At 56.0% G+C, this 24,347-nt stretch overlaps 2 long non-coding RNA genes across 2 annotated transcripts in view; one reads left to right on the forward strand and one right to left on the reverse strand.

Moving 5' to 3' along the window:
- Nucleotides 1-24,347, reverse strand: part of LOC145713240 (uncharacterized) — a 345,251-nt gene that overhangs the window by 77,673 nt on the left and 243,231 nt on the right. The window contains exon 3 of the long non-coding RNA XR_014136287.1: nt 12,098-12,203. This is a non-coding gene — a long non-coding RNA (uncharacterized LOC145713240). The remainder of the gene's footprint in view (nt 1-12,097; nt 12,204-24,347) is intronic.
- Nucleotides 9,030-24,112, forward strand: LOC145713241 (uncharacterized). The gene is made up of 5 exons (XR_014136288.1): nt 9,030-9,736; nt 15,000-15,126; nt 17,004-17,116; nt 17,844-17,894; nt 23,123-24,112. It is a non-coding gene; the product is annotated as an uncharacterized LOC145713241 (long non-coding RNA).

Below are 24,347 nucleotides of genomic sequence, written 5' to 3' on the forward strand. Positions count from 1 at the left end.
AGAGACCAGGTCCCAGGCGGTCCCTCCCTCTCCGCACTTCCCCCTTCAGGAGAGGCCATGGGGCTGCGCGTGGCAAGAGTCTGGGGCCGCTCACGGCTGGGACAACTACTGAGCTGTCCACGTTGCTCTAGACTTTCCATGTTTCTCCACGGGATGGCTGTCTTTCACATCAGGACACGGCGCGCGAAAGCGTCACCAAGCTGCATCGGCTCGCCGAGAGTCCCGGCGGATTGGCGGCTACTTTCCTCCCCTGTCGGAGGCATCCAGAGAGATTCCCACGCTCGTTTGACGAGTATCTTTGGTCGTCTGCCGTATGCCCACGGCAGACACCAGTGGGGACCACGTAGGGGGTGGCCCTGTCTCCGCCGTCCAGCAGAAATGACAAACCACAGTGTGGTGAGGGCGACAGGATAGAGACATCACCGTAGAGAGGCCCCAGCTACTCTTGGGCTGCGGGTTCAGAGGCAGCCAGGTGGGAAGGGAAGGCAGGTAAGGAGGAACCTGCCTGTACGGCAGCTCAGAGGCACAGTGGGCGGAGGAAAGCCTGCTTGTCTGGGCTACAGATGTAGGACAAGACTGGTGGGGGGGGGGGGCCAAGACCCAACACCTGCAGCGCTATGAGTCACCCAGACGCTTCTGGCTGCTGTCCATGCATGGGTGATGGCGGCCACACGTCCCGCTCTGTCTGTCCCGAGTTGTGGCTGCTGTCCCACGTACACTCAGAAGTTCCCAGGTTTGAACAGCAGATGATACGACCCTCTCTGAAGGTGAGAACGGCCCACCGTGTGAGGACACAGCTCAGAAGGGCAGGGCTGGATGGGGACAAGAGCAGCCATTGACGGAGGCAACTGCATGGGGGAAAGAGGGCAATCAGGTCTCTTGGCGGATCCTCGGACACTGGCTTCGAACGGACATTAATCCAGGAGGCCCACAATACCACGGGAGCCCACCAGTCCCAGGAGGGGCTTACGGGGGGCAGGGGGTTAGCGGGGTGGTAGCTCAGATGTGTCGTAAGCGGGTCCAGTGGGTCCCCAAACCCGCCTGTGGTCATGCCCCAGTTCCGGAGGGCAGTAGATACACTCGGCCACCCGTGGCACCCCAGGGGAGGGGGCGTGGGGGCGAGAAGGGGTCTCGGGGATTCCCACGGCGCAGGACAGCCATCCCAAGTCACCGGATGCTGCTCACCGGCCCGTCCCGGGGCACCCAAGTGTCACGCTGTCCGGAGGAGGGGCTGCCTCCGCCCTCACGTCTCCCCGCAGGTCTGGGCTCAGCCTCCGCAGGACCCGTGCTGACTGTCCGTCTCTCTACTTTGGGTGCAGTGGCCCGGGCCACATGCAGAATCTGCCGACACGCCCTCAGCACCCAGAGAAAGGGACTCCACGCTTGTGAGGACGCACAAATTCACTGACACCTTCCGTGACAGTAACAACAGCAACGTTGACCCAGAGTTTCCTCCATGTGCTGCAGAGTCAAAGTGGGCGGTGACTGGCCTGGGGCCCACTCTTCCTGCTTTGGAGGGTCCTGGCCGCCCCTTCCCAGCCTCAAAGCTCTCTCCTCCCAGAGGTCTGCAGCAATTCTGGCTTGGGGAAGGGGCCTGGAGACAGTCACTTACACCTCGGTATGAACTTCTGTCCCCGCCTCTCCATCCGACTCGGGAAGCGCGTTTTACGAATCACGTCTCGTGAATGAGTCAGACTTGTTCCCGGGCGCGACACTCGGGGAGGAGAGGCAGGGTTGGGGGGGGCGGGCGGTGCGCGGTGCACCTGTGCTAACAATCGGACCACCCTTGGTGCCCTGAGCAACGCTGGGCTCTTTGTCCTCAGCTGCACCTGCTTCTCCAGCGAGAGCTCCCGGAGACCTGCTCTCCCACACCTGACACTCACCCCTGCTCCGAGCCTCTTGCAGGGCAGGAGCTGCCAAGACAAGTGGGTGCCAGACCCTCCGTGTCTCTGAGACCAGCTTCCTCTGTCATCACGTGGATGACCAGCCCCTCCCTGAGTTCCCTCCTCCAAAACACAGTTTTTAAATTAAAAAGAAAAAAAAAAGGATTTGATAGTCAATACTTCTGATTTTTACGGTTCAGTATCGATTTGAGTTTGTTTTATTTTTTTTTTTAATCTTTTTTTACGTTTATTCATTTTTTGGAGAGACAGAGCATGAGCGGGGGAGGGGCACAGACAGAGGGAGACACAGAATCCGAAGCCGGCTCCAGGCTGCTGAATTCAGGGCCCGAACCCACGGACCGTGAGATCACGCCCTGAGCCGAAGTCGGACGCTCCACCGACGGGGCCACCCAGGCGCCGCTCAGCCATCTTACTTGGTATATAGATTTATCTCTCTTGGCTTTTAACGTTTTTTTTTTTCTTCAAGTTTAACTTACATCCAGAAAGTATATGGAGTACACACATCTTACACGTCCAGCTTGACGAGTGTTATGGATGCGTAACCTCAGTGGAGACATATGCTATCTCGCCAGTACCCGGGCCTCCCCCGTTAGCCCCGTCCCTTCTCAGCCTATACTTTCCCCAGGGGTGGCCTTTGTTCTGACTTCCACCCTCCGTGTGCCGGGAAAAACACCAGGCTCCTCAGTGCCGCCCTTGCGTTGGATGCCCTGATTTGCTGGGATCTGTTAACTCTGCCCTTTGGGCAAGCCACCCTTCCTGCGAGCTTCCGGGACCCTAAATGGTGGGGCTCTCTGGTGCGTCGATCAGGCTTCCTGCTCCTCCTGCCCAGCCCAGACGAAGGGAGCATCTAAGTGAGGTGCACATCGGAGGACCTGGGACGTGTGAGAACGTCCTGATGCCTGGGCCCCCCGTGTGAGGATTCTGGTTGAGTCTGGGATGCGGCCTAGGTACTGGGTTTTGAAAAATCTCCCCTGGTGATTCTAAAGTCTTGAATGCTCCAAACCAAGGAGCTTGGGAAGCCACTCCCAGCGACTGGGTAAAATCAACGGCCACTCAGTGTGGTTCAGGGACCAGCAACTTCGGGCATCCTTGGGTGCTGGTTAAAGATGGACAGTCTAGGGGCGCCTGGGTGGCGCAGTCGGTTAAGCGTCCGACTTCAGCCAGGTCACGATCTCACGGTCCGTGAGTTCGAGCCCCGCGTCAGGCTCTGGGCTGATGGCTCAGAGCCTGGAGCCTGTTTCCGATTCTGTGTCTCCCTCTCTCTCTGTCCCTCCCCCGTTCATGCTCTGTCTCTCTCTGTCCCAAAAATAAATAAAAACGTTGAAAAAAAAAAAAAATTAAAAAAAAAAAAAAAAAAGATGGACAGTCTAGGGGCGCCTGGGTGGCGCAGTCGGTTAAGCGTCCGACTTCAGCCAGGTCACGATCTCACGGTCCGTGAGTTCGAGCCCCGCGTCAGGCTCTGGGCTGATGGCTCGGAGCCTGGAGCCTGTTTCCGAGTCTGTGTCTCCCCTCTCTCTCTGCCCCTCCCCCGTTCATGCTCTGTCTCTCTCTGTCCCAAAAATAAATAAAAAAACGTTGAAAAAAAAAAAAATTAAAAAAAAAAAAAAAAGATGGACAGTCTCAGCCCCACCTCGACCTGCTGAACCTGAACCTTCGCTTTAGCCAGACCCCAGGGATTAGCGTGCATTTGCACGGAAGGGCCACGGAAGACATGAATGCTGAGGGGCCTTGCTGGGCTGGCAGCCTGTGGTTGGGCTCCACTCACCTCCCTCCCCTGCGTTTGGGTGTGGATTTTAAGAGATGACACGGTGGAGGGACTGTCCCTGTCCTTGCCCCAGCATGGCGATTTAGGTTTTTCATTTTTCTTCATTTCTTTTAGATGTGCCCTTAATCAGCAGAAATGGTTTCTCCACAGTCTCTGTAAATAATTCTCTTAATACTAATCTCATCTATAAAGCTGTTCTCCCCCAGAGAACTTGTGACAATTTAAAGAAAACGTCCCCCTCTCCCCGCACGAAGTCTGCTTCTTAGAAAAAGTCTGAGTTCATGCAGCTTCTTGAAATTCACAGGCAAAGGCCCTAGGGTCACTTCCACTGAACTTTGACCTATGGGCTGCTGCTTGGGCAGAGGTGCCTTATGTCCCCCCGTGGGGCTCCTTAGTGCCATTAAAATGAACCAAGGGTCATCAAAGCCTGGTAGCCTTGGACTCTGTTTTATGACCTACTGTAAATCCACGGCCCCCAAAATAACTGAGATACGGCACAAAGCTTTCTGGGTAAAATATTCCGTTACAGAGATAAACATGTAACACAGACGTGCAATTATACCAACACCCACAACAGGGAGGGGTGTGGTCGCCCGTTAGAATGCCGTGCCCACGCGGTGGGGTACACGTTAGGGCTGCAGGGCTGTGGGGTCATACAGCTACACCTGTCATCACAACCAGGTGCCTGTCAGGAGAAATTCCTAGAAGGGGTTGGGGAGAGAAGATGTGAGACTTTACTCAAAGATATGTTGCAGAACGCATGAAGATAGAAGGCTTCTGCATAGGGAAGGAAACAATCAACAAAACTAAAAGGCAACCTATGGAATGGGAGGAGATATTTGCAAATGATGTATCGGATAAAGTTAGTATCCAAAACCCATAAAGAACTGGGGCACCTGGGTGGCTCAGTTGGTTCAGTCTCCAACTCTTGGTTTCTGGTTCAGGTCATGATCTCACAGTTCTTTTTTTTTTTTTTTTTTTTTTTCTTTCTCACAGTTCTTGAGTTCAGGCCCCGCATCAGGCTCTGCACTGACAGCAGGCAGATGCTTGCGATTCTCTCTCCCTCTCTCTCTCTGCTTCTCCCCTACTCTCGCTCTCTCTCTCTCTCAATATAAATAAAGAGACATTCGAAAACCCACAGAATATGTAAAGAACTTACCAAACGCAACACCCAAAAAATAAATAACCCAATTAAAAATGGGCAGAAGACATGAACAGGCATTTCTCCGAAGAAGACATCCAGATGGCCAACAGACACGTGAAAAGATGCTCAACGTCCCTCATCATCAGGGAAATACACATCAAAACCATGATGAGATACCACCTCACACCTGTCAGAGTGGCTAAAATCAGGATGCCTGGGCGGCTCATTTCGATGATCCCAGGGTCGTGGGATGGAGCCCTGTGTCGGGCTCCGTGCTGAGTGTGGAGCCTGCTTAAGATTCTCTCTCTTTCTCTCTCTCTCTCTCTGCCCCTCTCCCCCACCCGCATTCTCTCTTTCTCTAAGGAAAAAAAAAAAAAAAAAAAAAGAGAATGGCTAAAATCAACGACACAAGAAGCTAAGAAGCAACCGGCGTTGGTGAGGACACAGAGAAAAGGGACACTGGTGCGCTCTTGGTGGGAACACAGACTGGTGCGGCCCCTCTGGGAAGCAGTACGGAGGGTCCTCAAAGTGTTAAAGATAGGTCTACCCCGCAGTCCAGTAATTGTACCCCTGGGTTTTTACCCAAAGAATACAAAACACGAAATCGAAGGGATACACACACCCCTATGATTACTGCCGCGTTATCTACAATAGCCAAACTATGGAAGCAGCCCAAGTGTCCCTCAACAGACGCATGCGTGAAGAAGATGTGGTACCTATATAGAAAGGAGCATTACTCCGCCAGAAAAAGAATGAAATCTCGCCATTTGCAATGACATGGACGGAGCTAGAGAGTATAATAAATCGGTCAGAGAAGGACGGGTGCCGTATGATTTCACTCATACGTGGAATTTAAGAAAGTCAACAACAACAACAAAAGAGACCAACCAAGAAAGAGACTCTTAACCCTAGAGAACACACGGATGGTGACCAGAGGGGAGGTGGGTGGGGGGACGGCGGCAATAGGTGATGGGGATTCAGGAGCGCGCCTGTCGTGATGGGCACCGAGTACGTATCGAATTGTTGAATGAGTATAATGTACACCTGAAACTAACAGAACATTCTATGTTAATCGTACTTTATTAAAAAAGACTTTATAGTTATGTTATAACTCTGTCATTGTATGATAATTCATTATAATTATATGTGATTATAATAACTTTATACTTTATAAAATAGAAAACTTAATTCAAAAGAAGTGGAAAGAAAAGATGGGCTGCAGAAGAGAATCACCCATCATCCCTCCACTTTCAGGTTTTCTCACATTTGCGAAAAGTCAGCATTCTTCTAATTACGGGGGTGGGTGCCGTCAGAATGTCCGGTGCGGCTGAGAGCGGGGTGTCTGTATTGAGGTGGTGTCTTACGGAAGGTTTTATTCGGGAGCCGGAGGAAGAAGGTGGGGAGAAAACGTGGGCGACATCGTGTACAGACGGAGGAAGGGTCCAGAAATAAGGAGAAGGATGTCCAGGGTCACGCAGGAAGCACGTACAAACCGCACCAGGCCAAACCCGGGTTTCCCGAGGCAGAGCGCCCCTGCTCACCGCCGCGCCAGACCACTGCGTGCCTTCCCTCTAGCCCTTAAAAAAGAGGCAGCATCCTGTTTTTTAAGAATGAGTTGCTGCTCTCAACACATTCAGGTGTTTTCCTTTTTAGCCTCAGTGAAACAGCAGTACAAAAATCGGCATTTATTGCAAACCGGCTCGCTGCCCGTGTCTGTTGTCCTTTTCTGGCCGGGGAAGCTGGGGTCCAGAGAGGGCAAGCTGCTTGCCTGAGCAAACACAGCTCACGGGAAGCTCAAGTGGGATTCGAACCTGGTCTGCCCGACCCCCAGGCCCCCAGCCACCACGCCGCCTGGCCTCTGCGGCTGGGAATGCCCAGAGCAGGCCGGCTGCAGGATGCGGGCCTGTTTAGTGTTCCTGCGGCTCCCCGTGCAACCATCAACACGTTGTTTGAAGGGTGGGGCCGGTGGGCTTTGAAGAGAGTGCAGAAGGCGGGGTCCCACGGGGGTTTGCCGTCCAAACAGACGCAACAGAAACCAGAGGGCAGCCAGGGTGGCCGGAAGGCCGGTGGGTGGGCGGCGAGCCTGCAGGGGCTCGCGTGCGGTCTTGTGATGGCATGTCACGTGACTCCCACGGCCAGGCCTGGGGCCTTGCGCGGTCCCTCCCGGCGAGGGCTGGGGCCCCGGGCGCTGTGCCCGCCTTCCCCGCGGGACCGAGGGTTTCTGCCGCCGGCCTGGGCTTCCGTGCGGCAGGCACGGGGGACCCCACCGTGTGTCCCCAGCAGCTGTGTTATCCCGTGTCCGAGAACACGGCCCAAGCTCCCAGGTGGATTCGTGAAACGGACCTGGTGGTCTGTGACCCACTCGGTGAGCGGACAGGGGGCTTGGTCAAGTGGCCGAGGCCCCAGGTCGAGCACCTAGGGTCTGCCGAGCACTTCGGATGTGAGGTACGCTTTTCCTGTCTCCTTCTGCCATCCTGAACACCTCTGTCAGGTGGGACCAGCAGTGCCGGCCCCGCTTTGCAGGCAAGCACCGGGAGGCTCCAGACGGCGGCGTGACAGGCCCAGGAGACGGGCCAGGGCTTGCCCTTGGGTGGTGTGGCCCGAGCTTTCTCCCTGGTATCACGGCACAGAGGCTACATCCGGGGCCCGCTGGCAGACGGCACGGCTTTGGCTCCTGACCCTGTGACTTTGCCCCTGCCCTCCCATCTGGTCTTCAGAGGCTGACCTCTTTCTGCCTCTGCCAAGTGCAGGCAATGAGAAACTCCCCCCTGGGCTGTCGTGGGGGTCGGACTGGCTGTTCCGTAAGCTGATGCAACGGCGCACAAGGTCTGGCATCCAGCATGGCCTCCAGGCGGCTGGCCGCCAGCCACGCGGTCATCACTGGGGACCAAGCAGCCTCCTCCGCGGGGGCGGCCGCGTCTCCCTTTCCTGCTATTTCCTCCTGGTGGAGGTGATGATGGTGGACGAGGGTGTCACCGGTGGGGGTGGGGAGGGGCGATGTGGATAAACAGCACGTGTCTCCAGAACCCGTGTGCCGGCCCGCTCGTGTCCCGAGCACCCACGCTGTCCTCGGACGCCCTTCACGGGCCCCCGTGCTCCCTGACGGCCACCCAGGGGCCAGCGCCCAACTCCACACGCTGCGAAGGCCTGCCCTGTCCTGTGCCGGTTTCCGTGGGAAAACTGGGGAGGGCACCGCGCGGGGCTCGGAGGGAAGGAGGAAAGGACAGGAAGATACCTTCTGCTGAGCCGCAAGCTTCCGACACACGACAGCGGAGAGGCTTCAGGAGTGTCCCTGTTCAACCTCTCGTCTGCTGCCCCCCCCCCCCCCCCCCCCCCCCCCGCTCAACTTGTGGCCTCAGGACGAGAAACGGAGCGTGGGCTTTGGCGAGTTTAAGTGGGTGTCAGCCGGCTCCGGCGGGGCCCGAGGAGCCGTGGTTTCGTTTGTCCCCGGGGCCTCTGTCCGGATGACCGTTGCCGCCACCACCCAGCCAGGCTCTGCTCATTAACCCGGTCACACCGGCCTGATAAAGTCGGACGAGAGCGAGGGCGGGGCTGAGCCGCAGGAGCGGGTGCCGGGAGGGGGGAAGATTCTGGGCCTCGCTAATTGGGGTTCTCTGCTCCTCTCGATCAGGCTCTGCTCTTTGTCTGAGCAGACAAGATAAGAAGGAAGCTGGGCTTTTCTAACAAGCGCGCCTGGCGGGGCCACGTGGTCATTTCCGAGCGGCCAGCGTCAGCCAGAGCCCCGTCGGTGAGGCGGTGCGATCGCCCCGCTCGGAAACCATCGGGCGTGCTGTCGCTGGGACAGCAGGAGGCCACCCTGAGCCCCGCTGACATCCGCCTACGGAAGGCTGCCGGGTCTGGTTGCAGCCCCCGGAGAGATTCTCCTTCTGAGCGGCTGACCGTCCGCTCGTCGGAACGAACACGTTCTGGCCGCCGGTCACTGCCCGAAGCGACGGCCGCCTCCAGACAAGCAGGGAGGCATCAGCACGCGGGCCAGCGAGTGCCTGCGTTACAGGCCGTGGAAATCGTCACAATCAAAGCAAACAACAGCGCGTTCGCGTGCCTTTGTGTCTTTCCACCAGAAGGACGTGGAACAACAAATAAGGGTTCATCAGCACTTGTTTTCTTTTTTTAAGAGAAATAGTATCCCTCCCCCGCTTCCCCCCCCCCCCCGTCTCCCCCCCCCCCCAAAACGCCACTCAGTGAATTTGCAAGTTAAAGCAAGGAGATGCTTCCTTTAAAATCTTAAAGGCCCCACGTATCAGGTACTCCAGACCAAAAATTATTTGCGGTGCTGATATGGATTTTCTCCCTATCTGAATATACAAAGTATTATATGTTATATTGACATTCGGGCTAAATCTTTCCCTTATAAGGGGTTTGACATAAATAGCTTTTATTATGTAACTCTTCAATACAAGGGATACAACGCATTTCTTAAAGGTCCCAGCTGCTATTGTTATCGTTCGAGACATAAAATTGGAATCCCAACGTCCAATATCAAGTTTGAGCGCAAACCCTATAAAATCTATCTTGTCAGAATGTGCCAGAACCTCTAAGCCCTTCTCAGCTCAACAAATTGCAGCTGCCGCTCTGCCCTCGAGGGAGAGCCTCGACTTTGCGTGTGGCGCATTCACAGCAAACCGGTCCTGGTTCTCGCCCTGCCGCCGGGGCTGGCCGGGGGGAAGGCGTAGGTTTAGATTAGCCGTGTCCTCTGCCGCTTGACAGGGTGACACGGGTCTGCAGGGCCGAGCCCGGGGCCTGGAGATAGGACCAGCCAGCAGGAATGCAGGGAATGTTTTTCTTCGGACTCTATCGAGGCACACAGACCGTGGGGATTCTGTCTGTGGTGACAGCCTTAACATTTACCAGAGCCCGGGACGCCGCTGTAGAAATGGCATTGCCCACCCCGAAAGTGAGAAGGTAACGTTTATTTTTGTATTTTTTTCCTCTCTCTCCCATATACAGACTGTAGAAAGACCACCAAGCGTGGGCCATTTTTTTTTTCCACCATGATGTACAAGTCACATTTGTTAATCAAAAAAAAAGTACCCGGGGTCATCCACCTAGACTTTTTTTTTTTTTTTTTTCTTCTTCTTCTTCTTAAACAGGAAACGGGTTTCAGATGTTTATATGTTAAAAAGTAAGGCTACTAATCTGTTTAGCCATTTACCAGATCCCGGCGAACTCCCTCCTACATGTTAATGTTCAGACTGCATAGAATGACGTTCATTTTATCCCGCTCGTAATTGAGAATGAAAAAACAAAATCTTTCAAGAGTCACCTGCTTTTTGGGGACGGTTCCAGGAGAGGTTAAAATAAACGAATCTGGTGGTTTGGTGAAACCGTGCTTGTGGGGGCCATGGCCAACGTGCCCGCGTTTGAAAATTCAACTTTCTCAGGCAATTCTTTACAACAGACCGCGGTCACATGCGTTTTCGTGTATCTGTGGAGACATCCTATTTAGACTCAGGACAGAGGTTTCCAAAGACACACAGTTAGGAAATCTGCAGCGAAGGCAAAAGCTGTTCTTTTAAAACACCCGACCTTTTTCTTCGAAACCGCACGACATTTTCCACGGCGCTTCTCGATACTAGGCTGTAAATGGTAACGGAGAAAAACCGTTTTCCCAGGGAGCCCACAGTCACTTGAAAGGATTTCGGCCTGATGTGTAGAAATCAAGATTTTTGTGTTATGGCTGGAATTTTCTTTTTCTCGCCCCAGGGCTGATCACTTGAAACAGTCTCACTGCTGGTGAGAACGTGGCCGTTTAGTGTGGCAAAATGATGATACTTCTCTGTGGTGGGAGGTTCGTGTATTTACAATCCGGGAGAAAGGAGCACAAACAGGGGAAGTTTGAATGCTTTTTTGGTGAATTTGTGAGTGTGCGAATCACTGGCTGAAAAGGCTGTTTTAAATGTAGGGCTCAAAACAGAAGGAATTGTATCATTTGTGAAACCTGGGTCTGACGGCCCCTACTCTTTATCCGTCTGTGTTTGACCCAATGTTTTCCGTCTGCAGATTGTGTAAGGAGGAAAACTGTGGCTTCTGGAGGCGTTTTTGTCAAGGAGAGAGAAATAGTAAATTGAAATGAGCTCTTAAAAGCAGCCCAGTATCCCTGAATCGGCGAGAAGGGTATTTGTAAAAATTAAAACATAGGCAAAGAATCATTCTCAATTCCTCTGCGAGCATCCTTGCCTGCCTCCATGCCAATATATATACATTGATATAATATTCTATGAGGCAAAAATACAGTTGTTTGCTTTTTCACCAGACTTATCAGAAGTGGCTGGAGAACAGATGAGTATAAGTGTAAAAATAGACGCGTAATCGATGTCCAAGCTCCTTTCCAGTGAGGATGGGAGGGATCGGATTAAACACAAAATGCGTATTTTTCTGGCAAAGAAAAAAAGCCATTTTGATTGCTTGGGGCATGTTTTAATCACGGCTGCTCCAGGATGGGTGTTAGGACCTCCTGGCGCAAACCCAGTGACAAACACTAACAATCGTGCCGGCACTGAATGTGAGCAGAAGTCGAGGAAAGCGGCAGAGCCTTCTGTCGAGTGGGTCCCTCCAAGTGTAAGCACCCTAGCCGAGGCTGGTCCACGCAGAGCAAACCCCCACCAACCCCAGCTCGCTCTCCAGAACGTGTCTGCCGTACCCAAGGTCCCGGAATCTCGCCCAAGAAAAGAGCAGCTTCAGGGGCCCTTTGGCAAGCACCAGGGGGCTAAAAAGGGCAGAGAGGAAGCCTGGGACGACATCTACGCAGCGTCCAAGAGGCCAAAGAGCCAACGGACAGAAGAAGACACTACTCTGATGAGGGGGCACAGACCCCGTGCCGGGAAATTTCCCGCGTGGGGCAGGACGCAGGGCATCGGGTTGGGGCTTCCTCGGCCGGCCTGTGTGACCATCACAGGAGACGACCCACTTTGGCTCAGTGCTTTTTTTTTTTTTTGACCGTCTCTCTGGGCCCTGGATCGCCAGGAACAGAAAAATGCCAAAGTCTGCAAATGCAGGGCAATCGCCGTGTCAGCCCGGAGCTGAGATGTTTCCCAAACGAACACCTGGACGGCGTAAATCACCCCGGCGGTAAACACTTCAGGCCGGCGCAGGCCGCAGGCTGGCGGGCGGCACCCTCCCACCCGGCCGGGGTCCATAAACCAGGCGCTGGCCCGCAATCATAAACGTCCCTCTCACCGAGAAAGACCCCTCCCGGGATGGGAGCAGAGCCCCTTCGCAGAGGCCACGCAGATAACCGACTGCCCTCGCCGCTGGCCGGCTTACCCTGGGCTGGTATCTGGAGCACAGTCAGAGGTCTGTGTCGTTACGGATGGCCAGGCCCACGGGCGTCAAGGTGGCCGTTTTCAAAGGCAGTGTGCAAAGGTAAGACCTAAAAAACAAACAAACAAAAGTCTTGTGTTTTAAACATTGACAATAAAATCTGAAAAACAGCGACAGTAATAACCGAAACGTTTCTGTGGAGGGTCCCCAAAGTTAGTAGAAATCCAAGTGTCCTTCCCTCCTTTAAAACACAGCGAATTAAGATGTTAAATCTTCTCCGTGCTATCCTGGAATCCCCGACCCTTGACGGACGACCCTGCATCTGGCGTAAGCGATGGTTATAAAGATCCCTGAACGGGGGGAAGCGGATGGCGGAGGACAGAACACATCGCCCGAAAGGTCACCTCCTCGGGAATTGCCTTACATTCTGATGCTCTCCTTTAAGAAGAGAAATCTCTCCTTATAATTATGTGCTTAGGGGGAGTCTTTTAAACGACACGTTCCTCCGTCAACGGCACAGTTGTCCGCTTTGTAAAAGCGGCCTGCGGCGTAGGCTTTTTATGGCGCTGTTCGTTTCTCCCCACGGCCCGGACCAGAGACGCGGAGGGAACCCGAGAGCAGTTCCCCTGCCTCCGGGATCAACTCTGCACCAAAGAAAAATAACCCGGAGAAATTATTCCTCAGCCAGGAACGAAGGAGGCCAGGATCAGATGGTTGCTGATCAGAGCAAATATTTAAACTGGATAAGTCAAGTCGAGCATTATTAAATAAAGCTTGTTTAATATGTCTCAAACAGAAAATGTCTTTTGAGGAGGGTTTTAGACGTGGGACTAGAAATCTGGCTGGGTGCATGTCTTGAGGCTTAATTGGTGTGCCTGGGATTTGTGTTCTGCAGACAGAAGCACGCTGTTCCTCCACGAGTTGGGGTCCCCGCCCCCCTCCCCTGCCCGCCGCCCCGTCGTCCTAAAACGAAAGCAGGAAAGGTCTTAGGTAGCTGTTGAAAACGGTTAATGCAACACAATGCGCATGAGGCCGCTGACCCACGTTTTCACGTGGATGCATCAGACAAAGTGTAGCCTGGCCACCTTGGGGACGGGGGTGACGGGCCACGGGCGAGATCACCCGTGTGCACAGCCACGTTTTCCCAGCACGGTGCAGCGGGCAGCCGCTGACCCGTGCTCCCGCCAAACCTAAAACCGCTCTCTGATGGGTTTTACAAGATTTACATTTTTCTGATGTATTTAGAGGACGCCAGATGTCTACGTTCAAATGAAAAAAAAAAAAAAAGCATTGGGAATATAAGATCCCGCCCCTTCCCCACATTTGCTCGCTCATGACAGACGCCGGGTCTGTGTGCGTGTGCCGGCCAATTCAGAGCCGGGTCTGGGGTCTCCGCAGAGGGTCGGGAGGGGAGTTGGGTGTGTGTGACCAAGGGCGCGTCTTTCTTTCCGGGCCACGTTTTCTCCTTCTGTGAAAAGGGTGGGGGCTGGCCACGTGCTGAGGCTCGTCCCCCCCGCTGAGAGTCTTTGCACTTCTCAGCGACCACCCTCTAGCTCGTTAAAGTCTCCTGACCCGAGGGAAGGAGCACCCGGAACCAGCTCGAAGCCGGACCTCAGAGAGCAGGCTGAGTCCCTCCCGTGCCCCAGCGGACGCGTGTGCCTGGGCGGGGGACTTACCCCTTGTCTTTCTTCCCTCACCCCCAAAGTGATCTTTATATTCACTTAAAGGTTTTCGTTGTCAATGGACTGGACACGGATCAGACGGGGCACCCGGGACCCACAGCCCCCGTCTGATTCATCTGCCTGAGATGTAGTCACGCACATCGTCAGACCCTACGGATTCCCTTCCTAAAAACCCCATGTCGCCCAGGGCCCTTCCTCGGGAAATCTGATTCCCTTTATCCCCAACACGGACAGACGGGCCGTCTACTTTTCGGCTCAGACCCACGGCCTGACCCTTCCGGCTAAGTCACCCTGGGCAGCAGCGTAGGCGGTGAAGGAAAACGTCCGGCAATGCGGCAGCAAAGCCTTGGTGCCGAGACCGTGGGAGCGGTCCGGCACCCCCGGCTGCCGTGCCTGTTCCCGGACAGGTGCCGCTGCCCCCTTCTTAGCGGACACCTGTGCATGCCGCCCGCAGGGACGGTGGCCCCGGCGACGGCCACGGAGCCTCAGGGCAGGACGGCGGGCAGCCCGACATTGGCTTCTGTGCTCAGCTTTCCGGAGCCCTCGTCAGGCCGGAGGGGACGGGACAGCTGGGAATGCGTTGGTGGGGAGGTGCTCAGAGGGTGGCCTGGACTCTGGGTGGACGGGCAGGGGCCCAGGGGACCGAGGCCAGCGTTGGAGCAGGGCTGCCGTGGAAGAACCCCACGTGCCGCTCCGGCCGGGTCAGTGAGAGCGGCTGGGGAGCCTGGCCGTCGCTCCCAGCAGGGCAGCGGCAGCCCCTCCACCCCCTGAGCATCAAAGCAGGAAGCCCGGGGGTCTGGAGAGGCACCGTCTGCAAGACTGGACGTGTGGCCGGCCTGGGACACGGCGGGGGGAGGGGGTGACGGATGGGCCGGGCGGGAGGGGAGAAGAAAGCTGTGGGGTCAGGGACGTGTGGTGAGGAGCAGAAGGAGGAAAGTCCACTAGGGGCAGGGTCCACCTGCCCTCCCCTCCCCTTCACCGTCTGGCCGCAGCTCGTCCCCTGCTGCTCCCACCCTAAGCCTCCCACCCCGCCCCCTGGCGGCTCTCAACCCTGACTGTCCCTGATGGTCCCCTAGAAAGCTTTGACGGTGCGGATGCCTGCACCCCCAGAGATCGGGGAGGCCTCAGGCCGGGCGGGGGTCCCCACCAATGTTTTTACTGGCTCCCAGGGGTTCCGTGAACAGTCAGGGACTGAGACCGCTGTCCTGACCCTAAACTTCCAGGTGCAGACTTCTTCTGTGAGCTTCCTCTTGTCTAACTGGACACGGCAGAGGCTTGGCTGTTGGTAACTCGCGCGCTGGAGACGCTGTGTGGATGGTGGGCCAGCCCTGGTCTGGGGATGCAGCATCGGTAAGGATGTCCGTGGCGTGCACACCGGGCTGGGCATCTGGGCGACCGAGGGGCCCCTCGTTAACTTGCACACCCCCACTCCTGGCCCAGGGCCTAGCGTCCAAACTGAAAGAACAGGCAGGTTCTGAGCCCAGAGTGGGACTTCCACAAAGCTCTCTCGAATCTTCGCGTGGCTCTCTCTTCCTTGGTAAAGGTAGCAGGACAAAATAAAAACAAAATTCTAAATTTTTCTGGGAAAAAAAAAAGCAAATCTTGATGAACTGGAACCTACAGCCCAGTTACCTGTTCTAAGTAACCCTGATGTTCCGTTGGCCCCTTGTAAATCGCAAGCCTCCTTCATGAGACTTCGCGTAGAGTATCGAGAAGTCCAGACACCGTCGGGGAGCCTCACGCGGCCTCATTCATGGCAACACCCTATGGGGCGCGTGTTACTTTGTGCCCATTTCGCAGATGGGGTGAGTGGAGGTGACTTCCCTGAAGCACACAGGTAGTTTGTGCCAGAGCTGGGGTGGGAACCCCGTCGGCAGTGCGGGGAAGAGAGGCTGGCGCCACAGCCGGAAGATGGCATGTTATCTCGGAGAGCCTCTCGGACGGTGTCAAAGCAGCAGGCCGGCCCCTCCAGCTCTGCTCCTCTCCGTGGGGCGCTCTTGCCTCTGAGGGCCTCCGTTTGCTGCCCCACAAGGTGGGGCTCAGCTGGGGTGGCCCCGCACACGCGCAGCCTGCCCTCCACAGGCAGGAACGCGCAGCCACCTTCCTCCTCCGTCGGGCCTCCCGTGGGGCTGGTGACGGGCTGGGGTCTGTTTGTTCTCAGGGAAGGAAGAACGCTTTCTGGAAATGCCAAGCCTCTCTTTGCCGAGACAAACCTCGGGGCTTGACACAGAAAGAGAGTGAGGCAGGCTCGGGAAGGAGGCAGGAGCTCTGGCTGGCCCTGCGGACCCCCGCCCCTCTGACACGACTCCGGCCTCCGTGCGAGTGGTGGGAGGGCACGCGGCCCCTCCCTACGAGGAGATGGGAGCCAGCCCTGTCCCTGCTTCCCCATGGGGCTGTGGCTTCTGCAAAGCCAGGGCCCGGCCAAACTGCCTCCCGCAGCCTCTGACCCCAGAGGCCAGGCCCCCCTCTACTCGGTGGGCCCAGGAGCCTCCCCTATGCCCTCTAAGCCCTGCCCACCTGACCTCAGCTCTGGGACCCCCCCCCCCCCACCATCTCCAGGCTGTAAAAGGGGGCTCCTCCTGCCTCTGAAGTGTGGCTGTGAGAATTATGTGAGGCAATGATCCATGCTTGTAAAGGGCCAGCCCAGAGCCTTCCAGAACCTTCCGCAGAGTCACAGCAATAAGAAACAAACAGCCCAAGTGGGGCGCCGGCCCAGAAATAGCTCATCCCCGCACCAACCAGAGGAGGTAGGGACCACCTAGGATGCATTTTTCAGATGCAAATACTGAGGCACGGAGCAGTTAGGAGTTCACCCACGCGTGGAGCGGACATTGGAACCCAGGCGGTCTGGCTGACACTTGACAGATGGGAGCTATGATTATTACTGGGGGAGGGGGGGCTGATCATTATTTGTTTTTTAAAACACTTTTAATTTGGGGATCAGTACAGACGCACACCCAGTTGTAAGGAATAATTTGGGAAGATCCCTGTATACCTTCTGGCCAGTTTCCCTCAGTGGTGACGCCCTGCATAGCTTCGGCATGAGGTCACAACCGGGATGTGACGTCAGCACAGCCGACCGCGTTATTCAGGCCAAAGGGGAGCAGGGCTCCCAGGAAAGTGAGGTGTCTGCTCAGACCCCATGGCCCTCCACTCGGCACCCCTCGCCCTGCCCTCCTTTTCCTTAACATGACCTGACGTTTGCGGGTCTGTTTACGCTCCCCCAGAGACGCAAGTTGCGGGAGGTCAGAGATTTGCCCGTGTCGTTCGCTGCTGTATCCCCTGCGTGGAGAACAGTGCCTGTCACGTCCGGCCTTAGTACATAGTTTTGAATGGACGGGTGAGTGAATGATGCTTCCTCACGGGGCCACATGAGCTCCCTTTTAAAGACACCTATAAACTGGGCTCAGTGCTCCCGACCTGCAGGGTGTGGTGACATCAGGGCAACCCGAGACCTGTCGAGAGTCTAGCCCTTGGTGTCCAGGGGAGTCTCGGCACGGTGGCTGGGGCTGTGCTCCCTCTCCTACCCGGGGAAGCTTCCCCCTGCCCCTCCAGCCTGTGTCACTGACCTGACCGTTCTGGGAGTCTCACTGCCGCCCTCCCTCCGGGGTCTCTGGGGTTTGTCAGGCCCTGTAAAGGGCCTGTGATCTTTCAACAGTTAGAGCATCGCCAATAAGAGGTTTGCTTTGCGGCACTTGAAGGAGGAGGGCTTTCTGGAGGGTGGCACGGGTCTTAAGTACCCTGAAGTCTGCTAATTCGGCTGGCTTGGAATAACAGACATTTAACACCTTCCATTGTTCTGGGCCTGGGCCCCAGAGCCCTGCTGGGACTGGGGGCCGTCGGTTCCTCCGGTTCACAGGGGAGGCCGCCCTCCTCAGCACCAGGTCTGAGACCCGGTCTCCGGTCTCCGCCTAGCAAGCTTACCAAACCCGAGGGATCTCCACACCCCACACCTGCCTCCTTGGAGGAGGAAGCTGGGCGTGGGATCTCGTAGGGTCAACAGCCCCTTAAGCGATAATCCTAGACGTACTTGCCCCTCATGCCTTTTCTTATATTTGCCGTTTCAGTTCCTGACGAGTGGGGGATCTGAAAACCACCACATTTCTTCCTATTGTAAAGTAAGTGTCTTATGTTTATTATAAAACAAAACATTCAGTATAGAAAGTTGATTAAGAAAGGGAAACACTTAAGGAATAATTTCTTGATTATCCATAACCCTGCCATTTGGGGATTAGCCACTTTACGCATTTTGCTGTATTTTCTCTCTCTTTCTCTCCGTTTACGTATATGTGTATAACACAGTTAGAATGATATAATTTTAGATCCTGTTTTCCCCATAACCACTGTATCATGAAATGTTTCTGTTCCTTTAAAATATCATTTGGGAACATGTATATTTAAAAATAATTGTCTTTTAACGTTTATTTATTTTTGAGAGAGAGAGAGAGACAGAGCACGAGTGGGGGAGGAGCAGAGAGAGAGGGAGACACAGAATCTGAAACAGGCTCCAGGCTCCGAGCCGTCAGCCCAGAGCCCGACGCGGGGCTCGAACCCCCGAACCGCGAGATCGGGACCTGAGCCCAAGTCGGACGCCCAACCGACGGAGCCGCCCAGGCGCCCCAGAACACGTACATTTTAAAACTGAAACACCGAACTCTGTTGTGGACCCCAAGGAAGATGCTTCTGCAGAGTGAGCAGAAACGCCAAGACAGGACGCAGCCCGTCCTACTCCTGACTGACACGGGGGCTGCTGCTGGACGGGCACCTTCGTACGCGAGGATGCGGATGCAGATCCTTGGACGCGAGTCGTGTGTGTGTGTGTGTGTGTTTCCTGCGGGAACTTCCCGGTGCAGGAGCCACAGCTCAGGGGGTGTGGACGCTTCTAAGCTCCTGCGTGTATACTGACAAAGCCACCGCGTGGAGAGGCTGTAAATTCACGGGCCCGTCCCCCAGCTGTGCACGCAAGCGCCTGTATCTTTCCACCTTGGTGTTCAGACCTTTGCCTTGTTCTTTTGTTTTTTGGTTTTTGGTTTTGCTAATTTAAGGAGCCAGGACTTGGAGTCACCACTGTGGTTCTGAGACACCTGACTTCACTTCTGAACACCTTCATCTGGTCCATTAGCTGCCACACTGGGAGACAGCAACTGCGGGGTGTTATGGGAACGGGGAGGCTGGCTCTCCGTCTGTGAGAGCGTCGATTCCCTTTGCAGAGCTCAGGCATGGGGACAGGGGCCACCCCTCTGAACAGCTATCAATCGTGGCTGCCTGTGGGGAACTTGCTGGAGAGGCCAGCCCGGGGAAACTGGGGCCGGAGGAAGGGGGCACAGAGACTTCTCGTGAGATTGTAGGTGGGAAGGATGGCTTGCAAACTCACCCCCTGTGGCTGAAAGAAGCTTGCCGTAAGGAGCCTGCCCCTTTTAAAAAGCAAACACAAGAAATGGACCCTTTGAAGGGTCCGAACCCATGACATTCGGTACATTCACGGCATCGTGCAGTCGCCTCCTCTGTGTGGTCCCCGGACATCTCTGTCGTCCCCAAAGACACCAGGCCCGTTCGCACTCCCCGCTCTCCGTAGGCCGGCCTGGAACGGCACGTCCGCCCTCCGTCTCCCTCACTTGCCTCTTTGGGATACTTCACGGAAGCGGAGCCCCACAGCTTGCCAGCCTTTGTGTCTCCCTGCCCCCCGCATCACCGTTCCCAGCTGCTGCCCGCCGTGCCCGGGGCTCGTACGGCTGGGCGATAGGCCACCGCCTGGACGGACCGCGGTCTGTCCATCCAGTCCCCCGCTGACGGACACTTGAACTGTTCGCAGCTTTGGGTTACGTCCGCAGCAGTGGGATTGCGGATCTCACGGACACTCCGGATTTAACTTTCTGAGGAGCTGTCGGACGGTTTTCCACGGCCCCGCCCCTTCCACGTTCCCACCAGCAGGGCAGGGGGGTCCGATCTGTGTACAGAGGGAGAGATAACGGCTTATTCCAACAGCATCTTCCGGAGGCGCCGTCCTGCCTTCTTGGTCCACGTAACAATCTCAGCGTGGCACTCCCGTGCTGTCACCTGGCCGGCGGTCTATTTGAGACCCTTGGCAGGCCACAGCCCCCTTAACGTTCTGATGCCTCCACGTCCTGGCTATGCCTCCGCCCCTCCCGCCTCAGTTTCCTCCCTTAGGAAACGACAGCCCCGTGCCAGGCGTGTGGTGGCGCCTCGTAATGACGAGCCGTGAGGTCCCATCCAGGAGGCGCGTGGGGGGCCGTCAGAGGCCGACCGAGGGACCCCCGAGCCTGTGCGGTTTCACCAACTCACTACGTTGCCATCGATAATGCGAAACAGACGATTAGAACCACATCTGAGCACGACTGACAAGTGCCTCTAATACATACAGAGAATGGCCAGAGGGGGTGGGTCTGAGCCAGGCTGGTTCCAGTGTCCCTGTGACAGAGAGGACGGTGTGGCCGTCAGGGGGGACCGGATGCCCCACCTCTGTGGCCTAGCAGGCTCCGTATAAAACCTTCAAGGGCTAAATAAATGCAGTAATTTACAGAGAAGAGGCCTCCCAGGGCTGCCTCTGGCACTGAGGCCTGAGGACCAGGCCAGCATCTGTCTTCTCGGGTGACGTGTTCCTGTCAACAGTCACCCTAGCGGGAACAGGACCCAGCAAGACAGTGTGGCACCCTCCCTCCCGCTCTGTGTTCTTCTTGGTGGTGAAGGGGAGGGGGCAGCTGCAGGGCTGCAGGGCGTCAGGGGAGGGCAGGAGAGGGCAGGAGAGGGAAGGAGAGGGAAGGAGAGGGAAGGAGAGGGAAGAGGGAGGGCAGTGCTGCGGGACAGGGAAGGGCAGGGGGAGGGCAGGGGAGGGCAGGGCTGTAGGACAGGGAAGGGCAGGGGAGGGCAGTGCTGCAGGGCTGCAGGGCAGGGGAGGGCAGGGGAGGGCAGGGCTGCAGGACAGGGGAGGGCAGGGGGAGGGCAGTGCTGCAGGGCTGCAGGGCAGGGGAGGGCAGGGGAGGGCAGGGCTGCAGGGCAGGGGAGGGCAGGGAGAAGGCAAGGGAGGGCAGGGCTGCAGGGCAGGGAGGGCTCAGTTCTCTCTCCCCAGTTGTCCTGGCTCCCTGAGGCCTATGGGATCAGAGCCGAGTCCCCCAGAAGTCCAGACTCCCTCAGGGACGCAGGACTGAGTGTGGCGCAAAGCCTCGCAGGCCCAGAGCGAGCAGGATGGGAGTCTGGACCCGCAGTCCAGGCAGGTGGGCTTCCAAGGAGCGCGGGGCACACGCCCTGGCCTTGCACGGAGGTCCGGTTCTAGAGCATGCTCTTTTCAGCACGCTGTGATCTCGGGCAAATCTCACATCTCTCCAAGGGGTACGTTTGTTTCCATTTTATCTTTGTATCTGAGAGAGAGAGAGAGAGAGAGAGAGAGTGCGCTAGCAGGGGAGGGGGACAGGGTGGGGGGAGAGAGAACCTTAAGCAGGGCCCACGCTTAGCCGGGCTCGGTCCCACAACCCTGGGATCGTGGCCTGAGCCCAAATCAAGAGTCGACGCTTAACCAACTGAGCCACCCAGGTGCCCCAAGGGACCCATTTTTATCTACAAGACGAAGACGTAGCAATCTTCACCGGCCAGGGTGGTGAAATGAAACAAACACAACGTTCGTTGATAGGCATAACTAATTTCACGGATGTGAAAAGGGGGCGTGTTTGGCCAGCGGCGTCCAATGCAAATATAACTCAAGCCACACACGTAATTTAAAATTTTCTAGCGACCGCGGTAAAAAAGATGTAGAAAGAAACAGGCGGAACTGATTTTAAAATACCTTCACCCAGTATACCCAACACGTTATCCTGCAATTAATGGGAAGATGGAGATATTTAAAATTCCTGTACACTGACTCTTCAGAACATGGCAGCACATCTCCGTTCAGACCAGCCACGCTGCCAGGGCTCAGGAGCCACGTGCGGCTGTGCAGTGTGCGTCTAGAACCATCCTATTTCCTGGGCAAGGGGAGTCCCACCCGGGGGGGCGGGGGGTGCCGCCTGCCATATCGCCAGTCTGTCCTGATTGGGCACTGGCTTCCCGAGGGGGGAGACGGTGCAGAGGTGGGGATCAGGTAGGCCCTTGCTCGTTCCACAGCTTTAGGGTTTGATACGTTTGGGGACGGGGGTTCACTTAAACATCTGTTTGCATATAAAGAAGATGCAAATTTTAGCCAGAAGGATGCTCACTGCAGTGTCATCACAACGGGGTGGCTGTGAAATCAGCCAAGTGGCCGCAGAAATCGTCACCTCGAGGTTAACTGGTGACCTGGACAAGGCGGGGGTGGGGGTGGTGGTCAGTGACCGGGGGAGGGCGGAAGCCAGGCGAGTGGGTGAGAAGGCCGGCGATCCCATTTCTGTGTTTTAAGTAAGAAAACCTGGATGGGCATCAACCAGAATGTTCACCGTCATCTCTGGCTGGTAGAGCACGGTGGGTTTTTGGCCTCCTTTTTTTTTATCTGTATGTTCCAATTTTCCTGTAACAAACGGCATTAGTTGAGGAATATGTAAATTTTCAAAAATAAACGCGATATATTGGAATCGTAATAATTAACCTCCGCTTTCAGGGTGGGTAAAGGGAAAAGGAATCACTGGCCACAGTTGGGGTGAGAAGGGGGGTTCTGATTTCTCTGAGGTTCCATGACACCGAGTGTCTGAAATCCCCACCCGATCCTTCCCCGAGATTCACCCCAACTTACTCGGTCCTCCGCGGGCATCCTGTTCCTATTAGACCGTAAGCAGCTTCAGGGGCCCGGAAAAGCTTCGCTGAGCATCTACTAAATTCCTGTCCATCTTTATTATTTTTTAATTTTTATTAAAAATTTTTTTTATTAACATTTATTTATTTTTGAGAGACAGAGTAAGACAGAGCATGAGCGGGGTAGGAGCAGAGAGAGAAGGAAACACAGAATCCGAAGCAGGCTCCAGGCTCTGAGCTGTCAGCACAGAGCCGGGCGCGGGGCTCAAACCCACGGACCGTGAGATCATGACCTGACCCGAAGTCGGACACTGAAGCAGCCGAGCCACCCAGGCACCCCTGTCCATCTTTATTAAGATTAACGTTAATCCCATCCTCCCGACAGCCACAGACAGGAAGGCACTCGCACCGTCCCCAGGTTACAGATGAGGAAGCCACGCATAGCAAGGGTTAAGTAACTGCCCGGGTTCACGCTCCCAGTGAACGACGGTGCCTGGGTTCTGAAGCCAGACCGTCTACCTCTAGACCACATGCCCCTTCTCCTTGACTACACAGACCATGGCCCCTTCCTCTGTACCACGATGTAGACCATGGGCTCCTTCCTCTAAATCACACTTCTGGCTCCTGGCAGGGTGGACTCCATCCATATCTCTGACTCTTCTGTGCCTCCCTGGGGGTCCCAGCTTGGTGGGAGCCCAGTGTTGAACTGACCCTCAGCCGCCGCTGACCCACTGCAGCAAGAGCAGGTGTGTGCCTTCAGTGCTCTGCTTTGGGCCCGGAGCAAAATCAAGGGAGTCTTAGGATCAGGACTGGAGGACCTGTAAAAGGAGAAGTGTGAACAGCCAAGAAAATGAACGTGTGTGTGTGTGTGTGTGTGTGTAGGCTGTGCGGGTATATTTTCGTGGGGTGGGAGCTGGAGAGGGGGCTGTTTAGTTTAGGCAAAGGCTCGAGCTGGTCCTTGCTGTTAGCAGGAAGCCCAAATGGGGGCCAGGGAAAGACCCCAGGGATGCCGCGCGCCTCGGGCAACCGCGTTCCTCCCTTCTCATACCCAGGTCTTGTACGCTCCCAAGAATTTGCAGGACACCGTGCCGTGCGGGCGCTGTGCTGGCCCAGGGTGCCTGGTAAGGACAGCCAACACCGACAGGGCCCCCCGGGAGCCGTCAGGAGCGGGCGCGTCTGAAGAACGTCACCTCCGCTAACCGCTGCAACGCCCTCACCTGCCCCCTGAGCTCCCAGCCCTGGCTGTCCCCAGGGCACCGAGGTGTGTGGCCAGAGTTCCACCTCCAGCACGCACAGAGTGGCCGGTGAGCGCCGCCTCGCCTCAGCGGCTCTGCAGACTGCCTCCCAGGGAGAAGCAGGCCTTTGTGGGAGACGATGGGCTCCCTTTAAGGAAGAGACCCCGGGAGCCTTAAGACATGCTGCTACCCCGGCCGCCTGGACGTTCTGATCTCACTGGTCTGGGCGGGACCCGGGATCAGTCTGGGTTTTGTGTTTGTTTTTGGATCAACTTGGGTGATTCTCTAACCCTTTGCCACTCAGCGGGCGTCCCTGTCGCAAGAGTCCCGCTGGGTTTAACGCCCAGTGTCACTGTCTTGAAATTCATCACTGTTGAGCGGGGAGGGGCCTGGGGCTTCCTTTAGGCCCGGGGCCCCCAGGGCTTATGCAGCCCCGCCTGGAGGGTTCTTCCTCCCACAGACCCAGGCTCCCAACTCAACACCTGAGGCCGGCCTGGGCTTTCTGGATGTTGTAAAATACAGATGGCGGCTTGTGGCGGCCCAGGTTATATAACACGAGGTAATCAATCCGACGAGTAAACACAGCGCAGACAATCAAAACCAGCCACAGTGCAAAACTGG

Source organism: Panthera onca, chromosome E2 (genome assembly GCF_046562875.1).
Source record: "Panthera onca isolate mPanOnc1 chromosome E2, mPanOnc1 haplotype 2, whole genome shotgun sequence".
In the NCBI taxonomy this organism is placed as follows: domain Eukaryota; kingdom Metazoa; phylum Chordata; class Mammalia; order Carnivora; family Felidae; genus Panthera; species Panthera onca.